This window comes from Ursus americanus, chromosome 24 (genome assembly GCF_024610735.1).
Source record: "Ursus americanus isolate L20-20 chromosome 24, mUrsAme1.1.p, whole genome shotgun sequence".
Lineage (NCBI taxonomy): Eukaryota > Metazoa > Chordata > Mammalia > Carnivora > Ursidae > Ursus > Ursus americanus.
In genome coordinates this window covers 2,268,414-2,291,514 of record NC_142150.1, presented here as the reverse complement: position 1 = coordinate 2,291,514, position 23,101 = coordinate 2,268,414, and the positions used below count along the sequence as shown (strand labels likewise).

At 51.6% G+C, this 23,101-nt stretch overlaps 1 protein-coding gene across 10 annotated transcripts in view; it reads right to left on the bottom strand.

The window, feature by feature from the left end:
* Positions 1-23,101, bottom strand: part of MICAL2 (microtubule associated monooxygenase, calponin and LIM domain containing 2) — a 210,902-nt gene that overhangs the window by 165,942 nt on the left and 21,859 nt on the right. For all 10 annotated transcript variants that reach the window (XM_087855273.1, XM_087855274.1, XM_087855276.1 and 7 more), the window contains exon 2: positions 20,132-20,203. The gene's annotated coding sequence lies outside the window, so the exon portion shown is untranslated. The remainder of the gene's footprint in view (positions 1-20,131; positions 20,204-23,101) is intronic.

Genomic DNA, 23,101 nt, shown 5'->3' with positions numbered 1-23,101 from the left:
GGCCGAGAGGAGTCTCTGGGCAGAGGAGGTGGCAGGGATGCACGGGAGAGGGAGGCGGCCACGGACAAAGCCACCGGGAGAGCCCCGCGAGAGAGAAGCACACACATGAACGCTGTACGGCAGCCCGGCGGGTACCACCTGCAGGGAGCAGCCAGCTGGGGGCAGACACCCAGACGCTGCTGGCCAAGGGGGCAGCGGCAACAGCATGGGACCCCTCCCCCTCCTCCTCTCCACCCTGGGAGCCTCCAACGTGCCTGGCACCGTGCTCAGCTGAAGGTACATTCCCTGCTCCAGGCCTAGCCAAGTTCCAGTCTTGAGCCAGGCTTCTGTCCTCCAGGAGCACTGACCTGGTGGCTCTGTTCCCTGCACCTCAGCAAAGTCACCACACGTGGAGAGCTGGGCCTGTGCTTTGCCAGGTGCTGATAAGACATGGATCCCCTCCCAGATGCTCTCTCGGCTCCTTAAACATCTGCAGTGCTCACTTTGGCATCACTCACATAAACACTGCCTTCTACTGTTTCAGCTCTCCCCCAGGTACAAGACTTGCCACCCAGAGAGCATAAACACGGAGCAAGGCTCGTTTGCTTTTCAGAGCCAAGGAATAGCCTCAGTCTCTCTCTCTGGAACCACTCTGTGCCCAGCACTGAACAAAGGACAAGGCCGCTGACTGAGAGATACAAAACTACTCGAATTCAGCCGGTATCCTGCAGTCCTTTCTGGGGACAGGCAGGTGGTGCAGAGAAAGCCACAGGCTTCAGGGCTGTTGGAGCCCAAGTCCAAAGCTCAGTGTGTCCCCTGGCTGCCCTCATGGCCTCACAGGAGCCACAAAAGCTCTGGGCCTCAGTTTCTTCTTTTGTAAGAGACGCAATAATCTCCACCTTGCAGGGTTGCTATGAAGGGTGAGACAGGTGTGTGATGGCAGAGCCCGGCCCTGGGAGGCACCTGGCAGAGGTGGAAATGTGTGCTGCATCCCTCACGTGGGGCACATCTGCATCTGGGGAACATACCGGTTTGAAAAATACTTCTGTAAATCAATTCTTTAAGTCGCCAACTCCTCCTTGTCTAAAATGGTGAACTGTTTGGAGGTATCAAGCCAAACCTGACTCCCAGAGAATCATTTACGAACCGGAAGAACCTGTCTCCTTCCAACTCCAGCTGCCGCCCCTCCTCCCCCAAAAGGAAAATGAACAACTTAATCTGAGGGCTCCAGTGGAGAGCCAAAGGTGATGTGGAGGGGGCTGGCTGGGCACCAGGGCTCCAGGAGCTTGCGCTTATCTGGAGGGAGATACGGGGGCGGCTGGGGTGGTGGAGAGAGATGGCAGGACAGCAGACAGCGCTGCCTTGGACTGTATCCCAGCAGCTCGTACCAGGCTCAGACCTGCCTCCCCGGGCTGAAGGGTCTGGTCTCAACCTGTAAAATCAGCTTTCCAGTTGAAGTCAAAGACCTTAAACATGACTTTCACACCCATGAGGGGTAGGTTCCCTCCGGAAGAGCCTCAGAGTGTTTCGAGTCGGCCAGACAAGGGTGTGAATCTGGTCTCACGTACCAGCGAGGCATGTGACCTAACGTATCTCAGCCTGTTTCCTCATCTGTAAAATGAGGTGATTGCACGCGCTTCCTAGGGCCGTAAGGAATAAACTCCATCACAGACATGACATGTTTAGCACAGGCAGCTACATGATTACCAACAGTAATTACTATTCCTCAAATGGCCCAAACGTCCTCAAACCAGAAGGAAGGGACCAGCTGCCCAGGTCAAGGAATTATCTATACTTTAAAATTAGAAGCCATGGGTTTTCAACTCAGAAGATGTGGGTTCAAATCCACTTCCTAGTTGTGTAGCCTTGGACAACTCACTTAACCTCTGCGATTTCAGTTCCCTCAAATATAAAGTGGGGAGGAAGGAGGTTTCAGTCATGAACTGAAAGTGTCCTGAGCGCCAAGCCCCTTCTTCCAGAGCCTGGAGTGGAATTCTTCTGGTGGATACCCTTTCTCCTTCCCCAAAAGAAACTCAAGGATAAGTTACATCAGAGGATCCTGGGTAGTAGCTCTTGTTAAAATTTTTCTTGTCAACCACCACCCAGCTGTTGCTTTTTAGAGTTTGATACGAAATATAAATAAAACCACCCAGAAATATGAAAGGTTTCTGAGTTTTCTGGGAAGAAACAAGACGTGATGCTTTAGTTTCCAAGAATAGCCTTGAAGCAATTTGGTTTTGCCAACTGGAGTCCCTTATTTGTGGTTCTGCCTGTGTGACTTTATGAGTCACAAAGCAACCCCCTTGCCCTGCCCCTGGCTGCTACAAATTAAAAAAACTCAGGGCCTCCAGTTGCTGGCAACAACATGAGTAATGGGCTCGGTCCAGGGCATCTGGGAGACAAGTTCGAGGTTGACACAGAGCCCCTAAGTACCTCTCAAATGACAGAAGGAAACTCCCGGCCGAAGAGCTTCCAGTGAGCTCACATCTAGGAACCCCCCCTCCCCGCCTTCTGTCTTCCTTGGCCTCGTCACCTGCCAAGTGGCAGCACACAGGGTGACCAGGTGGTGGATAAATGACAGAGTTCTGTAAAAACTTGAGGGCCGGAGGGACACCAGGCAGAACCTTCTCACAAAGCAGCGGTTTGGCCCAGGAGAAACGCTCAGCCCTCAACCACACCCTCAAAGCTCAAAGGCAAGGTATGTCTCAAGGTAAACGTAATCTAAAGATGAACCCCTTGGGGTGGGGGGTGGTGACACAGGACAAGGGGACTAGGAGGTATATACTTCCAGTTCTAAAGACAGTCACAGGGATGGAAACGACGGCACAGGGAACAGAGTCAGTAACGCTGTAATAACTTTCATGGCCACAGACGGCGACTGCACAAGCGTGGTGTACGCCAGAAACCAATACATCATGTCAACTTGCACTTCAATTAAATAAGCAGATTCAATAAGAACTAAACAATAGAATCCAAATCTCCTTGCCACGGACACTGCCAAGCTCCCCACTCAAACCTATCATCTCCCAGGTACCCCGCCAATAAGCCTCCAGGCAGGGCCAGTTTCCTAAGCAATGAAACAAGGCTGTTTACCCCCCAAGCACTCGCAGGGTGATCAGAAGAACTAGACGCCCCAGCTCTGAGCCTCACACACAGAAGACCCTCGGTCACAGCAACCTGGACCCAACACCTGAGCTGAGGCAAGAGGCAGCCAGAGAAATGCCCCCCACATCTACTGCATCCCTGTGGAGCCCAGGATCACGGCGATGCCCGCAGGCCTCGTTTTCTCACCCGGCCAAGGAGGCCTGGCTTTCCATCTACAAGGACATACAGCCACCAAGGTGAACCAAGAGGGGCATCTCCCAGGGTCAGGAAGGGACTGCAAGGGCCCCCTTGCCCTTGTCACCTCCTTCCAGCCAGTGGTCCCCAGCCTCCCCTTGCTCACCTCCCCAGATGGAGAGCACACTGCCTCCTGGGAACGCATGCTCCACCCCTGCCTCCTCTGAATGAGATTAATTCGTCTTAGTCACTCCCCAGGGAGATCAACCCTGTCTGTCCACAAGCTTCTTTCTGTTCCTGATTTTTAACCCCAGAGATCGTCCACAGGAAGTCAAAGCCCTTCCTTCCACGCAGGCCGAACCCACATGTGCACTTTTCTGACACACGCCATCTGGAGCCCTGCGAGGAAAGGCCCAGGAAAATGTATCCAGGAGACACATTGTGAGAGCCCAAACAAGTTCCTAGCCTGCCACATGGGGCTAGGTACTGTCCTCCATCTACATTGCCCTCCGTCTACACTGGCCCTGGTGGGGAGCTCAGGCCCTGCCTTCTATCTAGCTTCCCCACTGAGAGCCGAAGGTCCTGGGGCTCCTGCCCTTCCAGCCCCAGCCCTTCCCTTACTCTTTCAACAGCGAGTTGGTGCCATTGGTCTGGCTTAAAGTGACCTCACACACTCCCACTTCCTCACCTCCATCCACCTCTTCCTGGAATCCCAGCAGCAGATCCCTCCCCGCTCCAATGAGCCAGATTCCTCTAAACTGACCAGTCACGGGTCCAGGAAGAGGCCCATGTGACCAGAAGCCTGCAGCAGGCAAGGGTCTTCCATCAGCATTATCCTAAGGAGCCCTCACAACAAGTCTGTGGGGTGGGGTGGTCTTCTTCTTTCCTCTGTTTCTGCTCTGCAACAAGGACCTTGGGGGGCAGGGGCAAGGAGTCATTCCAGAACTCGCCCATCTTGCTTTTCTATCATGTAAGAGTAAGTTGGCCATATGTGCTTCCTATTGTGTGTGTCTGTGTGTACGTGTGTGAGCGCACACGTGCACGTGTGCATGTATGTACAGGTATGTGTATGCATGTGCATTATGTATGTATGTACACACATCCCTACTTGAAACATTCTTCAATAAGCATTTCTAGCCAGTGCTCCACACCTCTGCTTAGACCACTAAGCCGTTCTTCAAGGACTTCCCAGGAGAAGCAAAGACTCTGAGGTGGGCAGAACCCCGGCCTAGGCATGAGGAGTCTGGGCCCGCCCCTCACGCCACCTCATGAGGACACCAAAGGCAGCGTGGCTCAGCTGCTGACAGCGTGCCAGACCTGTCCCAGACACTTATATCCCTGATCTCATTGACCCATCCTTGTTTGGCAGAAGAAAAGACAGACTACCGAGTAACCTTGACTCCCACAGGCAGCAACAAGGGATGCTGTGAAAGGGGCCCCGTTCCAGCTCACTTCAAAACCCACACTTAGTCACCAACTGATGGGCGCCATATAGACAGAACTAGTATGGCTTGCCTTTGCTGAAGTCACCGTGTACAAAAAATGGTCCAGTCCTGGAGTCTCTGAAGATCTTTCAGGCTCCGAGAGTCTACACGCGTCAACAACAGGGCACGGTTTCATAAGTTATGGTGCAACCAAATAATAAAGTATTAGGCGGTCCTTTAAAAATAATACTTAGAAAGACATTTAATCCATGGGGAAATGCTTATTACACCCTAATGCAGAGTGAGGAGAGCAGAATGCAATTTCAGGTTCAATAGGATTCTGACTCCATGAAGCAATATCTACAGAATAGGAAAAACAAACCAAACATGAACAATGTGACAGTGTGTGTGTGTGTGTGTGTGTGTGTGTGTGTGTGTGTGTGAGAGAGACAGAGACAGAGAGAGAGAGAGAGAGAGAGAGATGGTCTTTCGGATGACTTTTACTTTTAGCTTTATATTTTCTGCACTTCCCAAATGTTCTACCAGGAGTGTGTATGACTTGTACAAGGCCCCTCCTGTACACACATCCCAAGTCCAGGAGTCTCTGGTCCCTGACTAGCCCATGGTCCTGACAGCAGGAGGTAGGCTTTGGGAATCTTACCTTCCTCAGGCCAGCAAGCGCCCAAAGGCCTCCACCACACCAGCAGCATGATTTTTCTCCAGAAAAGAGAGAGCCAGGGCACCACGCTGACCCGATAAATGGGCTTGCATTCCAGCAGGTGAGGGACGAGGCCCCAAGGCTGCATTCCCCCTGCCCCCCAGCTCTGTTCTCTGGACCTCGGGCCTCTTTCCAAGAAGCCACACCTTTGCCCCCATCTCCTGCTGGGCTTGCAGGATGCCTTGCCCATGAACCCACAAGGAGGAAACCTGCATACCTGGTTATGGGCCAGGAGGTAACAAAATTACATGTATCTCAACACACACACACTGGGCTCATCTTAGCAATAAAAACTTAGTCTATTCTGCGTGTGTCCCCCTTATCGTCTTAGTCACACACAGGGTGCCCAGGAACACTGTGAACTCTCAATTTTGATTTCCAGGAGGGCTTCCTATCTCAGAACTTAATGAGGGTGCTGAGAATAAGCAGATTCAGAGACAGAAAGTGGAGAAGTAGATGCCAGGGGCTGGGGGAAGAGAGGAATGGGGAGTTAGTGTTTGAGGGGTACAGACTTTGAATTTGAGAAGATGAAAAAGTTCTGAAGGTGGACGGTGGTGATGGCTGGACAACATCACGAGTGTACTTAATACCACTGGGCTCGACAATTAACAATGGTTAAAATGGTAAGTTTTATGTTATGTATATTTTCCCACAGAAATAAAAAAAAAATGAAATGCATTAAAAAACAACCATCATGGCCGCTTAATAGTAGGAGCTGTCCAAGGCCAGAGTACAGAATTTGTGGCCTATTTAACATTGAAGTTAATTTTCTAAAATACTTTTGAATTAAAGTGTAATAAGCAAAATAAATCATTCAGCTAATGAAAAAATCTTGCTCAGTGAAATAACTTTTAACCTTTTTTTTTTTTTAAAATAAAGTCATCTAGGCTTTTCTCCTCCTTCCTTCCAAATCTTGTTTGACTCCAGAAAGCCTATGGAAGAGCTCAGTACTGATGAGTTGAAATTTTCTCTCTTGTTCTGTCTTCCCCAGGCAACCACCACTGATACCCGCCCCCCATACACTCGGCACCTGTGAAATTTCCTCCAACACCTGGCTCCCCAGTCTTGGCTGCCTGAGCCCACCATGCATTGCCCGGGGAGAATGCCCCTGCATTCTGACCATTCCGGGCAGTGTTGCCAGCAGACTGCAGTTCTGTGAAAGCAGGGAACATTCTTCCCTGCAGCCTACAGATTCCCTAAAAGCTCCCTAACGAAAGGTCCAGATCAGCTCAGATTTGTTGGGCACGCCATCACGCTTGAATGAGTGGAAACAATGGCCGTGTCATTAGATGGGATTTCTGTCTCTCAAAGTCAGGGCTGGGCGTATTTTTCATTGGCTAACATCAATTTCAGGGACACTGGGTAAGGATCCTTTTGAAGAAGCTTCCCCATTTCAAAAAACATTAAGTGCGATATATCACACAGCATACTTGGTACTCTTAAGCAGGGCATGCGAGCAAATACTCACCCTCCTAACTCCTAGTCCTCCTCCAAGGCCCCTCTCCTCCAGACACCCTAGCTCCCTAGCCCCAAGTGGGTCGGATCCCTCCCACGGCATCCTGTACTTGCCTCGATTATAGCAAGTTCCTCTGTGAATTTTGTACTTCCCTACTCCGAGTTCCTAGCACGAGACCCTCTGTATACGGTATGTGCTAAATGAATGAATGGATACCCGATCCTTGGGAACGGAAGAACTGTTCTCACTAAATGAGCATCTACAAAGTCTTGGGCAATGTGTTACACGCTTCATATGTTTTAAAAAGTTAATCATTGTAACGAAGCCAGGCATTGTTAGACACTATTGTTATCCCATTTTTCAGAGAATTAGGAAAGTTAGCCAACAGCCCGAGGTCACGCGCCTAGAAGTGGTGAAGCTGTGACGCAGCCCCGCAGCCAGAGTTCAGGACCCACGTCCTTAACCGCTATACCTGTAGTGCTCCCACACGAAGTGGACGGAGCCAAAAGGTACGGAAGCACTGCCCTGTGTACCACAGCAGAGACATGGTCTCCGGTCTAGGCCCGGGACGCCTCTTCTTCCGTCGAACCCCAGAATGCCCAGGTCTGGGTCATGAGATCTCGAAGCACCGTCAGACTGAGGCACTCCCAGTGGCGAATATGCCGACAGAAATCCAGCTGACGCTAACTTTTGGGCTTTGGTGGGCACGGCAGAGACAGGCTAGCTGTCGCTAGACGCCTTGCTCCTTCCCCCCGGGCCCTTCCCTGCTGCTGTGAGCCGCCATGACCCGTTCTAGGTAATGCGCTGGGAGCAGAAGCGACGCACACATTCTGGGAACGCCCCGTAAGAACCTCCCCTGGGGACCCTCCATGCTCTTTCACTTCCCCTGGAGCACGGCAGCCCTGGAAACCATAGCTGGAAGACGACCCAGCCATGAGAAGAGAGGAGCCAGATTCCCCAAGTGCCCACCCGTGGGAAAGCCCTCTGTGACCAGGAACATCTGGACTTCGCACACGTAAGACATGAGCGTCAGTGCAGGACGTCACCGAGAATCGAGGGGTTTTCTGCTGGGCAGGAAGCATCCCCTTCAATGAGGCAGGAGGGAAATCACAGTGTGGTAGGTGTGTCGAATTTGTCCTGTGTAGAAAGCTTTCTCTCCCAGTGATACGTGAGAGGGATCTCTCACTACCAGCACTGTTGCGGTCAACTTTCAAAACAACCAGTTCCGCCATTTTATAGCTTACTTTTCATTAGGACCTCAATATCCTGGAAAAGTCGCTTGACCCTCAGAATAAGCCTGCCCACCCCTCCATTTAAGCCCCCACCCCACCCCCCACCACACACACACATCTATACCGTTTGTAAAATCCACAGCTCTTCGCTAAATGAGAATGGCCTTGGACAGGAGAACAGGACAGAGACGCTAGTCATTTCCTTGGTTTCAATGCCCTCCCCCGCCCCCACGCCCCCCAGCCCTCAGCTCCTGAGCCCCTGGAAGCTGATGTGGTGTGGCGGAAACTTCACGGACTCTGGGCCACCGAGCCCTCCCTTGAACAAACAATGGAGTCTCTGTGAAATTTAAATGAGGAGCCTCACGGTGCACGCTCATGGATGTGCTAAGCGTTATTCCGGCATCTGCAGGGGGATGAATCCCACCACCTCAAGCTCAAGGCAGCCCAAGCCGAACCAAGGCAGAAATTGGTGCATTTTCACACAAATGGAAAAGGTAGCTCAGTCCTTTTACTCTAACGTATGCGGGACGGGAGAGCTAAACCCGCATTTCCCGCCGAGTCCTTGCCTGGCGCGTCCTTAAGCCCACTCCCCAGACGAACCTTTGTATCTGGATGGCATCGCATCCCCTGACACGCCGACATTAGCTCTCAGGGACCTGGACCCCAGTAACTGGTCTGGACGACAGACATGCATGCTGGGGAGGAGCCAGAAATCCTAGCAAAATGAACATGAAAAGGATTTCTCAATAATGCCTGCTTGCTCTGCACACAGCTCCTCGACCAGAAGTCTGGGACGACACAGAGAAGTCCCGGCCCCGAGAAGCTCGCAGCCCAGCAGTGTCCCACAGAGTCTGTCTTCCAAAGGCCCCAGATTTTAAAGAGTTGTGCCAAGTGACCGCATTTGTCAAGCCAAAAAAAACGCTAGTTTTTACCATTGCCTGACAAAAGCTTTGCGATTTTGTTGTTGTTGTTGTTGTTGTGTAAATTTGTCAACATGAAGTCAGTCCCAAAAATGTGCACAAACTCAATCATAGTTAGGTCTATATCGCTTTCACTGGAGGAAACAAAATGGCACTCTCCCTCCTTCCTTTCCCAGGCTAGGTTGCCTGGCAATGTCCACTCCCTCACCTCCACCTCCCCTTCCATCCATCCACCACCGTCTGGTTCCCACTCACACAGAGTCTGGTCCAGGCCTCACACCCAAGGTTGTCACACCAATCCCATCATCACATCTGGGACCCTATCTTGCTCACTGTCACTCCCATTTTCAGTCTTTGCAGACTCCTCTCTCTCTAAATGCCCCTGAGATTTTGATGCGTCCCAAGGTTCTGATCTTCACTCTCCTCTCACCCTCAAGGACCTTGACACTCCTGTAGTTCACTCAGTATCTATGTCCTGGTGACCCATCAAGCTATCCCTCCATGGGCTCTGTGGCATGCTGGGCCCATAAGCTCGTAAGCCCGTGAGTCAACTGCAGTGACTCTCGTAAAGAGACCTCCGGTGTGGTCAGTTTACCTCCCCTGTCCTTCCCCTGCACCCTCAAACTCAGTGAACAGCACCATCTACGTCCAGACCCTCAGGCCAAACCATTAGAGTCCCCCCTTCCCTGCCCCTCTTGCCCACCTCCCGGGCCGTCCATCACCCACTCCTGTCTCCCCAACAGCCCCATCCACTACCACCTGCCTTCCTCTCTGCTCTCACCTGAACCCTCAAAATCTCCTCATAAAGCCCTTCCTGCTTCCAGATCACCTCCCTCCAACCCACATGCCTATTTCTCAAGCTCCACCAAAGACACCTTCACACCAAACACACACACTTGGTCAGGTTCTGTTCCTGTTTCAAATCCTTCAGCAGCCCCCCGACAGTCTCCAGGGCCAAGTCCGAATGTCCTAGCAGAGCAAAACAGAAACCACCCTCATGATTCCCCCCTTACCTGCCCCCAAATGCTTCCCCTTCCCTTGTACTCTTGACTTACTGAGCCACCGACAGCTCCTGATAAACCGGACTCTTCCTGCCTTTGCCTTGGCCCGTGCTGCTCTGTCTAGCATGGCCACACGGAGTGAGTTTACTCGGTGAAGTCCCAGGAGGCTCCAGGGCCAGAACATCGAAGCTAGCCGAATACCAGGGGTCCCAGTTTGAACCCTGGAGTCAGGCAGACTTGTTACAAACATGACCCACCAGTGCCTAGGTGCGTGAGCCCGGATGAGTTACCTGACCTCTTTGAACCTCAGTTCCCCCATCCATAAAATGGGGATAATAATAGTCCTGACCCCACTGGGCTACGTGAGGATGAAACACAATGATGCCTGGCCAGGCAGTCTTCCAGACAGCACTGTTGTTCTTTGAAGTCTTAGCTGGACTTCCCTTCACCCCTTTCCCACACCGTACCCTGTGGAGGTGCCAGTGATGGCTTCCTCCGTCCTGCTGCACTTGCTCCACTCACAGGTCTGCCCGTGTCCTTGCACTGCAAGCTCCCCGGGCACAGCCCACGGCCTGGCAACGGTAGAAGCCCAACAACCACTGCTTAGGGGTAAAATCCAAGCAAGAGCAGCTGCAAAATCCAGGCTCTGTGGTGGCTTGAAGGGTGACTGCCCTTTGTCTCACCACCACCAGAATGACTGCAGAGGCCTCCTACCTAGCCTCTACTTCCCACCTTGCCAGCACCGCCTCCACCCTGTTCCCACAGCCCTTGGGGCTTCCTACACCTGTCTGTGGACGTCTGCACTCCCTTGACAGGCTCCCCAGGCCCTTCGTGCAACCCCCATTTCCTTATTAGGCTCGATTCCCAGAGGTATTAGCACTCCAGCTCCCGTGGCTGATTCAGGCAGGTGGGCCCTGGAGTGCCCCACATCCAGCCTCCGGCCTTCTCCTCCTGCCCCTGCTCCAATCTTACCCATCCTCGGGAGCAGGGCGGGCCCCATGGTACTAACGGAAGGCTTACTATGCGCTGGGTCCCAAAGGAACATCACCATCTATTGGGGGGATCAAATTTAAATAATAATTACGGATAACGGTTGCCGTGATACCAGACATGTGGACACGGGATGGAATGACCGGCAGCCAGAAGAAAAGCTCCAAGCAGTGGCATCAGAGCTGGCTCTTCAGGGAGGAGCTAGAATTTTCGGGCACCACAGCTGCCCCACCACCTTACCGACCTTCCTTTCCTATGCATTCTTTTCACTCTTGGAGTCCATGCCAGAGGCCACCAACCCCGGCCGCACTGCAGATTCACCCCGAAGGGTCCACTTCCTGGGCCCGCTCCCCAACAGAACTTCTATAGCCTGAGGGCCAAGGGGCAAGATGTTTTTAGCTCCCTGGGGAACACGTGGCCCAAAGCCAGGTCTGGGAGTCACTAACCACATCCGGTTCCACCCTTTACATTTACTGAGAACCTGCATTGTGGGTGAGCTCTGTCCCCAAGCTCTGTCCCCAGCTTCTGAGAAATTGCAATGGGTGGGGAAGTACACGATGGTGGGGGGACAGTCACAACACAGGGAGAGGGGCAGAGGCCAGACTATCTGGCACATCATTTAGCCTTGAACCTAACACATTTTTTTTGTGCATTAATCTTGCCTGGACAATTAATATATAAAACAAAAACAAAACAAAAAAACAAACTGCCTTTTGTTTTTTGGTGTTTTTCCCTATCTGCCAGAGTACCCAGCTCAGTTCTAAGTACACAATTGGCATTCGATCAACATTAAAGATTCAAATAATTTGACTTTTTATATCATGCCCCTTTGTGACTAATTCAGCCATTTTCGAGTTGTCTGTTCATTTTTACCTTTGTAATTTCAGTGTCAGTGTGGTATCCACACCTGGTAGGTAGCCAGTACACGTCTGTTGAATAAATGAACATCTACCAGTAAAAATCTGTTTCAGGAGGAACAGAACAGCAGATACCATACCAACTTTAGAGTTAGCTTTTAAAAGACTTCCAAAATTTTTCATTTGAATTATAGACCTTTAATCTCAGAATCAATTCCCTGATATGTAATTAGACTGCTCTGTTGTTTATACCATCATGAATGTTATTAGCCACGTAAATAATACCTTCCTGGACCTCGACAGCCAGCTGGCCTCGGTGTGGGTGTGCCCAGGGCAGGGGAAGGGGAGATGCTTGCCCATTCCTTCCATGAGGCCGTCCCCCCAGCTAGCAGTCGGGCCGGCCACACGCCTCACCCCGGTCTCCATACAGGGGCCTGTAAACTGCGTTCAGCTTTTGTGAGCAGGTGTGCGCCCCTGCACGGACAGCTCAGCCCTGCCTGAGTCAGAAAGCCCCACAGCTGTTCAAAGCCTACCCACATGTCAACACGCTTGAGAAGCCGAGCTCTGTGATTTAAACATGCAGTCCCCTGTGCTGTCGAGAAGCCGCATGACGGAACAGGGACACGCAGGAGGTTCCTAAGTGGGACAGTCAGCCAAGTGGGAGCGTGCTGGGCAAGCCGGGGTAGCCAGCAGAACGGACAGACTCTGCTTTCCCTGGGCCCAGCATGGCCCACGGTTTGTTGTTGTTATTGTGGTTTGTTTATTTGTGTTAAGCCCTGAAAACAAGACTCACGTCTTGAGCAGGGAACCTTCTGGATGTGGCTCAAAGATCATCCGGCCCTCCCTCGAGGCCCAGTCCAGGGAGGGGAGATCTGTAAATCCCTGTGCACCAAGGACCAGAGGGAATTTTCCTGGAGTGCAGGCTGGATCGTGGAAAGCACTCAGGCAACTCAGTCTGAGGCCTGTTCGCTTCCTTTTGCTTCTGCTGGGAAATCGGAGGATTTACTTGCCGGCTATTTATTTGTTCCTATCTTCGCCACAGACACTGATGACCATGTGCCAGGCAAATGAACACTGCTGAAAAGTTCTCAGATGGGACCTCGGGGGAGTGAACAAGCCAGAGACAGACAGAGTGAGGAAGCTCTGAAAAAGTGTGTCTCCTTTCAGCAGGGCCCACCGAGGGGGTTCTCCGTCCAAGTCAAATACACTGTTATCGGGAGGCAGTTAATGTGTCTGAGCAGAAGACAGAGAGAAAGAGAGTTTTGTCTACTTCCTCACCGTGCAGAGAAACTGATGACTGCTGGGGACTATTTCCCCAAAAGCTGTTTAAAACCAATGAAGTTTCCAGATAGTAAATACAGAAAGGCGTCTCCAATAAGACAGGGCAGAACCAGCCCCTAAGAGACACCCAGCCGCTGAGCTGACCTCTGAGGAGATTACCGGCTTGCCAGGTTGTGCTGTGCCATCGCTGGCAGCCACGAGGCTGGTGCTGAGGGCAACGTGGACCTGTGTGGGCAGACAGCACAGCTCTGAGGACACGGATGACCCGTGCTCCCAGTGACACGCAAAGGCCGCGTTCCTGTGAGCTCAGAGGTGCTGGGATAAGCGCTCCAGCACCAGAGCCTACACTGATCACTCCCCATTCGGTGGTCAAAGTGCCCCTCACTGACCCGCAGCCCAACAGACAGCAGTGCAGGGGAGAAGACTATAGGTGGGACCGCGCTGATGAATATTCTGTGGAGATTTGAGAGAGAGTGGCCCACCATCCCAACGTAAGAAATCTGGGCTGGCTGAATGAAGATGCTGGACTCCTCTCTTGGTGTTTGGTCTACGTTCTGAAAAACATATTCACTAAAATAAGCAACAACTGTCTGAAAGGATCTTCTCTCTTTCTTCATAAAAATAAAGCAAAACCCAAGGGCCACGAAAGAGACTGTGATGTGGGACCTAGAAGCCTTTGGCTCCAAGTTCACGCGCCTCCTCCCAGGGCAGGACAAGTCAGGCTCAAAACTCTGCTTCCCAAATGGATTTCCTGGGGCAGATCTCGGTGAGAACTCATCTACAAGGAGAGAGTCTAGGATTCCTGAAGGGCTCTCTCTCCCCCATGACTCTTCCCGCTCTACAGAGCTGATATTTTTAAAGATTCTGGCTCTCTCTCACGGCAAGTCATCCACTTCCTGGATCCTTGTGTCTCGTAAATATCATCCTTAAAAACAGCTATATCTTTTCATTGGTCTTTATTTTTAAGTAGCCTTCTCACCCCACAGCCCAGCTCCTGCGGAATGATTGTGTGGCCCTGTCTGGAATGCAAAAACGGTCCCTGGAGAGACAGTCTGCACATGAACTCACAAGGGTGTTTGTTATCAGCTTATTTGGCAAGAGGAATCAGAGACATTTTGAACATGAGCTGCTAGGGTGGCGGGTCCCACTCGGATGCCTTCGCCCCATCCATAAACACTCCGCCGCTGCGTGAGACACAAGACACAGAATGGACACACGCCGTCTGAAAACAAGCTCCGTGCACGTTTCTACAGGGAAAGGTACTTCACGTGCCTGGAGAATTCATATCTGGAGAATCTTTGCTGGTCCCTAGGGATGTTTATTTCAACGACGCTCACATAATTAGCAAGTCTGGTGCCAAACCCCTCCTCCTCCCCCAGTTTATCTCTCAACTAAATGCCCACTCCCTTCACCCTCAGCTGAGAAGAAAACAGGCACACAACTCTCCCTTACTCACAAGTACCGAATGGAGACCCTTCATACCACCACACCTTTTACTCGGAAACCTTCTGCATTTTTATCTGCCTGGTAATCTCCTCTTTGTCCTTCAAAACCCAAGTCCCCCAGCACCTGCTTGGTGCAGTGTTCCCTGTGTGAGGCTCTCTTTTCAGAGCTTCCAGAGCATTTGATGTGTTTATGACAGTGCTTAGGACAGTAGCTGTCACTTCATACGCATCTGCCCAGCTGCCAGCCCAGGGCACAATCTCCCAGGAATAAAGGGATTAGGGCTTACTCACCCCTGCGTCCCCACAACCCAGCCCAGGATCTGACACTCAGAAGTCGCATAATAAATGTTTCATGCCCCAATCAATGCCCGGCCTGCTTAGCTCCAGCCTACCCTTCTCGGTGCTGAGAAAGAGGCCATGTGAAATGTGGAGTGCGAAAAGACCATGGAGTCAGACACCCCGCCTCTGAGCCCTGGCCCCTGTGAGTTAATTCACCTGTATCTGGCTCAGTTTCCTTCTCACACAATCAGGAACCACGTCACCTCTCTGAGGGCTGCTATGAGGGACTGACAAGGTCATAGGTGTCACCTAATACCTGCTCATTTCCTGGAGCTCAGTAGGAAAAGCTAAGCCAAATTGAGTCCTATTTTTTAAAAAAGTGAATGGCTCCCGCCCTGGTTCACGTGCCATTATCACCGCGATAAGGTGGCCAGCCTCCCACCCAAAGTGGCCTCTCTCGGGGTAAGAGAGGGCACAGGCTGCACTCAACCCACACCCTTAGTTTAGCAACAAAGGTGATTTTTATCTGAATGACAGACCCACAAGGGGCCACTCAGAGCCTTCATTTCCCGTCTTCGGTTAACCTTTCACCCCAAGACACACCATAAAACAGAAGAATGCCGACCCAGTCGTGGTAGGTCACGAAGCTCAAGCCCAACAGCCTGCGCATGAGGAGACGCCTCCACCTCTCCGTGCGGCTGCACCCGGGTTTTATTAGCCCCGATAAACAATGAGGTGGCAGCAGGGGGGCCCTGCTAACACGTGAGACAATCACGCTCAGGGTCACAGAGAGACGTGGGAAGTGTGCAAGCTGGACCCACGCGAGGAGGCAACATGACTCTCGGGGAGAAGCCACTTCGGGGGATGTTTTGGCTTCCTGAGGCTGGGAATCAGGAGACCTGGCCTTCATCTCAGTTCTACCCCTAGCTTGCTTCATGGGCCTCGTTTATGTCTCTGGGCCTCAGTTTCTTTACCCATAAAACCGAAGAATCAGATTCGATGATCTGTAGATCCTTCCCGGCTTTGACACCCTACGATCATTGATCTTAGAGACAAACCCACCTTTCTCAGCCCTTCCCCTTTCTGTGTTAGTTATTCGTCTGAGACATCTCATGGCTCCCACGGAGCAGAATTCTACCAACACCATGACCTTTACTGCTCCAGAGTGTCTGCTCACTCCTGAGCGCAGAGCCTGGCCGGGCAAGAAGAGGAGATGCTTGGGGCCATATTCTTCAGAACATATCCACTCTCTCTGGTCAAACAACTCAACAACTCAACTCCAGAAAACTTGTGGCACTGAGAGTGTGGCTATCCCAACAACCTCTGGTCACCTGGGTTGGCTTCTTCTCACTCAAAGATTTTCCTCACCCCCCTCCAATGCCACCTACACCCCGTAGGTTCCCAACTCTAGCAAAACATTAGACTTTCCCCATGCAGCTTGGCAAGAGGCTAGGGCTGCAACAGGCAGTTCTTATCTGTACTCTGGCATGTCCCAGGCTTGGGCAGGGGAGAGAGAGGTGGCAAGGCTACAAAGGCCAGGAGAAAAGGGCCAACAGAAGCAAGCTCCAGCTACCTGAGGAGGGGGTGACCTGGAGAAGAAGGCGGTGCGAGTCACGATGACAGAGAGAGCACTGAAAAGTCACAGAATTTTAGGAAGCTCCCTGGATGCTACCTAACCCTTTACACCTCCCTTATCTCCTTGATGAGAAACCGGAAGGCAGGTGAAGTTCTGTGAGTGGCCCAAAGCCATGCAGCTACGCTGTGCACAATTGATACTAGAATGTGGGTCTTTGGCCTTAGCTCACTTTTTCCCACTCTGCTCTGTTGACCTCGAGACCTAGTTAGGTTACTCTGATGAGGCCAGCTGGATCCCCTGCAGACTCTAAGAAACATGACCCACGTGCCACTTAGGGGAAGAGCAGGCCCGGAAGATATTTTGATAACAGTCTCCCTGACCCCATGGGTTCCTTCCCAAGCTGACATGTCTAATTGTTCTTTTCCCAGCCCTCGCCGCAAAATCTTGAGGAGTTCAGAGGTCAGTGAGAAGGGAGGGGTGGGCCTTCCTGTCCCTACAGAACCCTGAATATCTAAGATAATCACAAGGATCCCTCTTCCTTGGCCTAAAGGAGGCTGGTGGGGAGAAGTGGTAGACTGAACTAACTCACTGGAAGCCTGACCTGATAAGGCCAAGAATAGTCATCATGAGCAATCAGATGGGTCATCCGAATGTTTCTGACAACAAACAGTAGGATCTGCCTCTGCCAAGAACTTTTCGAAGACCAATGATCACCTCAGCATCAGGAGAGGGAAACTCAGAGTAAAAGATTCAAGGAATTAATTATTCAGTGTGCATGACCCAGTTCCCGGAGGTGAGGCTGGGTGAGAAGAGAACTTACCAGCTCCTTATCATGGCAAGAAATGCAAATACTTCACGGGGTAGTGTTCCCTTTGCTGCCAAAGAGGATCCATTTATGGTTAAGAGTGCCTCCCACCTGCCCCCCCTCCAAATAGCCAAAGTTCACTCATTCGACAAATATTGATTGAGCTCCTCTTAAGTCCTATGCCCTCCAAGGATTTACATATGGCTGGAGCTTAGCAGAGTCTAAAGATCATGGAATTTATAAACAGGAGGCCTGGGCTGTGTCCCAGCTCAGCCCTTAGGTGGCTATACAACCCTGGGCAGGGTAAAAATTGAAGTTAATTTTCTCATCTGTGAAATGGGAGGAATCCGCCCGCTTATTATAAAGATGAAACAGTCTTCATAAAATGTAGAGTGCAAGGTAAACCTAAGGTGTAAACAACAATGATAAAACACTGCATGCTTCTCCTGCCCTCGAGAAGTTTATAACCTGGTCATCTTCAGAAAATAATCCAAGGTACATATTTGGGAAACATCACATTCCCTGTAATTTGGGCAAAGCTTATGTTTCAACCTGCTACTAGAGATGAAGCCTGTGGTCAGTCCCAGTCGTCCTGTCTGTAAGCCCCAGAATGTGCAAGAAGGGACAGAGTGAAAACAGAGTAACCAGGACCTGCCTGGCCCTGTATCAAGCCTGGGTGAATGAAAGACCCAGCAAAGCCTTGTGACTGAGAGACAGGAAAAGACCAGCTGGAATTGTGGTCAATCAGAAACAAAACAAAACTCCATGGGAGCACAACAGGGGTGAGCCAGCACACACATCCCTCCCCATATACATTCTAGACAATGATGGGACACATTGCCCATTGCCTGACCCTCCTCTGTGGACACATTCTGTATTCGGTGTTTCTCCAGGAAAGAGGAAGGATTCTCAGGTCATAGCAGATGGACTTATCAGGACCTCTTTGCCCCGACACTAAGAATCAGAATTCTTGCAGTAGCTTTTCCCCAGGTCTAGCCAACCCCTTCCTAGCCTGCTCTTCAGGATCTCCCCTCCTGCAGATCGTTGGTGCCCACCAGGCCAGCCTCTAAATACAAGACCCAACTGCCTGCTGCCCCTCCATGGGGACCTCCACCCTGCTCCAGCCCTGGGTTGGGCACTGATGCTCTCCCCACCCCTCCGTTCTTCACTCCACTCACCCACCCCTCCACCAGGACCTGCCCTGGTCTCACACCTCCAGGGAAGCTCCTAGAGGCAGGGCCAGTTCTATTCATCTCTATGTTCCCTCTGACTCAGGGCATTCTGTAAGTCCTTCACCCTCTTGTAAATGCAGAATGATGGTACCAAAATGTTTTCTGATGTCTATATAAAGAAGGGAGGCAGAGGAGGAAGGAGGAGGAGAGGAAGGATGCTAGACTGGAAGTCCAGGGTCCACGTCCCAATTCTCCATTTGGCACCAATTAGGCAAGTAACCTTGAGAAAGTATCTTCAGGCCAGGCCTCAGTTTCCCTATCTGGTAATAAGGGGTTTGTGCCAAATCATCTCTTGGGTTCTCTCTAATTATAAAATTCAGTATTAAAGAAACCAGACTAGCATGGCCATAGGAGACATGTGTCCTGGTCCTTAGGAGCTGCCGCCGGGGGGCAGGTTAGCTGACTGCCTAGACCTCAGTCTCCATGTCTATAAAATAAGTGAGGATGATAGGACTACCCATCCCAGGGAGTGAGGTTCCCACAAGACACTGACATAAAGCTTCATGAACCACAAAGCCCTGAAGAAATCTTGGGGTTTGAACTCCCTCAATCAACAAACAGCTGCTGACCACCTGCCACGTGCCTAATACTGTGTCTCCAGGATGGTGCTGCCTGGCTCAGACAGGGAGGCTGGATGATGGGTCCTTGCCCTCAAGGCTCCCACAGCGAGGGAGTGAGACAAACAAGCAAACAAATCTTAACTCAGCCAGTCATGTACCTGGCGTCCAAATAAAGCGCTATGGGAGTGTAGAGGAGGAGGAGGTGTCGACTCTGCCTGGAGAAGGGAAGGAAGCTTCTAGAAGGAATGGCACGTCCCCAGTGTGGACATCTGTTCCAGGAGTTGTGGGACTAAAGCCAGGGTAAATGAGAGAGGCAGAAAACAAGGCTATGAAGTGAGGGTGAGGTCTAACAGGAGGGGGCCCCGAGGGCTACTAGGGCAGTGATGGTCAGACTATCTTCCAGAAAGTTCTGGCAGCACTGTAGAGGACAGAGCAGGGGAACAGAGTGGAGCTGGGGAGAGCGGCCGGGGCTCCCACAACAGTTCCTGAGGGTGACTGTGCTAACCAGTCATTATGGATTACTGTCCGTACCCACCCACCTAGCCCTAAGCCTCTACGGACTTGCTGAATTTACAGAGGTGAACGGCTCTGCTCTCCTCAGAGGGGAACCCAAGCAGAGGAAGATGCTGTAATCACAGTTTCAAATCTTGGACTCATGGTGCAGTGCTCTACAGTCACTCCCTCCAGAAGCTGCCCGGCCAGATTCTTGCCTTGGCCCAGATCTGGGCCAGCCGGAGACAGAAACACAATAGGGGCTGGGACTGGAGTCGGGACAGCTGAGCTGCTGCTCTTACTAAAAGGACAAGGGGCAGAGAGTCCGCCCACCTGAAGACCACTGACATGGGTTCGAAACACGCCTCAGTCTCAACCCCGCCTCCCTCCCTCCTCTGATAGCACAGAGGGCCGTGCGACCGACCGCAGTAGTTGCAGGCAAAGAAAGAGGGCCAGGGAGGGCAAGGGAGGCCTCCACCGACCAGTGTGTCTCCAAACTGAGTCACGCTCACTTGGGCTTAAAGAAAGAGTACAAGTGCCCCTACACTTTCCAAAGCCTGAAGCCAGCTCCTCAAGGGCAACTCGATGGCACGAAAGAGACTTACTTGATTCTTAGGCATCGCCGTGACTAAAGTCATCTCCTCGTGGGACGAGCCATGCACAGGTTGCCACGTTCCCTTAAAAACAAGAGCCCCGCAATGGATGTCAGTTACATTACCTTATGTTACGGCCTCCTATCTTCTCCCTGCCACGAGGTCCCACAGGCTGTGGACTTTACCCTCTAGGAACACTCCCCAACAAGAGGAAATGCCCAGAGAATTTCTCTCTGTGCTCCAAGTTTTGCATGTGAAGAAAGGAACTGCTAGGTGGTTAAACAAATCCCACCGTGTCTGCTGAATGTGCACTCTAGGGTTCATCACATCGCTATGCAAAGGTTTACAGAGAAAGTAAGATGGTCTGGAAAAGATTACTTCAGTAGCTGCTTTAGTAGAAACAGAAAGTGCCAGAATTTCTAAGGTGAAGACATGTTGAAAGTAAGTCAAGCTGGTGTAAAACCTCGGTAATAAGTCACCAATGTGAAATCTGCCATATTTCCTGAGGTGGAAAGGGTCCAAAACACTAAATAAACTAGGAAGTTCTAAAAGCAGACCATCTGGTCATGGCCGAGTTTCCTAAACAAACTACTATCTTGGCTTCCCTTGACCACCCAAACGGTGTGGACATATCCGACTGCTTCTGCAGAAAAATGCCCCTGCACCTGTTTGGAAATAGAGCCCAGCATTCTGAAGCACTTCTAAGAATTTACTTTCACAACTCCAAATTCCTGAGAGGTGGCCTCAGGAGGACAAAAGTCAACACGGAGGAGAAATCTGAGCTGTACAAGAGGTAACACGCATACTCCACGGACAGAGGCACACTTTGCTCAGCAGGGCAGTGGGCCAACTTGCCCACAGAATCGATTACACATGTATGCTCTCTATACACCATGGACTGTGTTTAGAGCCTCAGACTTGAACTCACTTTCAGAATTCTCAGTCTATGAATGGGAAAGCAGCTACTGTCTACAGAGCACTAACCATGCATGACGCACGCTGGTAGACCAGATGTGTTCTCTTCCAGTGGCTCCTCACAAACAGGGACGGAGAGGCCGAGAGAGCAGAAGGCACCTGCCACAGCTCCACGGCACAGCAGGGTTCAAGCCCACGGCTGGCTGACCCAGTGCTCACGGGCTTTCCCACTACACTAAGGAGAGAGGGGTCCCAGCACAACTGCGGCGGGTCCCCACAGCCACTTGGGCAGAAGTTCCAATCACTCCCACCATGATCAATCATTATCAAGGCACACCTCTCAGGCCGATGGCAGCCAACAAATAGGCTGGCCTGCCTCACCCACTCTCTATCAGCCCGAGCTGTAGACTCAGAGAGGTTGGAGGACTCCACTTCTCTGCCCCCCCTGCTTCTCAAAGGAAGCACACTGGACTGACTGCCCAGTGGGATGCAGGTGGGCATTTCTGGACCAGTCTATAAGGGCCGACCATTGATCAGATTCCCATAGAGGCCTGGGCACATTGTAATCCAGCCACTCCAAGGACCAACTCAAACCCTGTCTGACCCACAGCTAAACATACTTCTGACTTCCCTTAACTCCACTAAACCAGAAAGTCCTAGGGCCCAGCACCTCCCTTCCCCCTGAGGGCTCTCAGTTTCCTTATCTATAAAATGAGAAGTTTGACCTAATTGGTGATTTCCTCACCAAAGACCCCTTCTAACTTGCTCCCCTCTAAGGGCTCTGACTTTAGGAGACACCTAACAAAGCTCGTCAGTAGTTAAAAGGAAGAATTAAAAAGATTAAGCCATGCCCAGGCATGGCAGTGTGTAGTTAGCATGTGCCAGCTCAGACAATCCTCCCAGCAACCCTGGGAGGCAGGTGGTACAGTCCCGCGACGGGGGGATACTGAGGCATGGCCCAGCAAGCGCCTCACCTGGCCATAGCATCTGGGACTCACAGTGGAGCTGGCCTGACACCATTCCTGTGTGTGCTCCTTGACACAATGCTTCCCTTTGGAACAGAATGAGGAAACAATGTCTCCTCCCAGACTTACCATCTTGCCAGTCCCAAGCAGAGAAGCACCAAGTCTTCAGGCCTCTGTGCACCTGACTTGGGTGATTCAGGAAAGATTTCCTGTGTGATTGAGTCACTTCATGATCGCGAGGGACGTGAGAGTATCTCAGGGGACCTTTCTCTCCGCTGTGCTCCCAGCCTAGCTCCAGAGAGTCAGGTCTCCACTGAGGGAGCCCAAGCACTGGGAACAGGGCCTGACACCACTAGATGCTCCGTCACCATTTGCTGCATGAAGAACTGGAAAACTCCAGAGGTGAGATGCACTCAAGGCTTGTTCAAGAACTCTTTGGTGTAAGCTAGCATGAGTCACACCAAGACTGGCTCAGAACCACAAAGCTGGCCCCTCAGGAGTGTGTGCCAAGGTCTCCACACCATACTCCCCAATCCCCTGGAAAGAGAAGAAAGGCTCAGAGGCTGACCCAGCTCTGCTCTTCCTCCCAGGTACCAGGTGAGCATCTGCCAGATCAAGAGAAGCATCTGAATGTGAAGGCTACCCAGAGACGTGGTCATGGGCTCAGGCCCTGGAATCAGGCAAACCTGGCTTCCTACCCCAGCTCTGCCGCTTGAAATTAGTCCAATGGCCCCAGACGAGTCATGTAATTTCTGTAAGCCTCAGGTTCTTATGTGAAAATGGGACTGACGTTGGTACCTAACTCCGGGCTTGTTCTGAAGATGAAGTGAGATAACGTGGGTCAGGATGAACCCGTGCGCATAGCTCATGGAGACCGAGAGGACACAGGGTGTGACTGTCTGTGCTAGAGCGGACGGTGAAGAGCGCATGCAGACTCCCCTGCTTGGCTGCAGCCCCAGCTCTCCTACTAGCCCGTTGTGTGACCTTGGGCAGGTTGCTTCACCTCTTCGTGCCTCAGCTCCCCAGTAGAGAACATGGAATTGACTGCGAAGATTAAATGAGTGATGCAGGTAAAGATCTTAGAATAATGTCTGGCACAAAG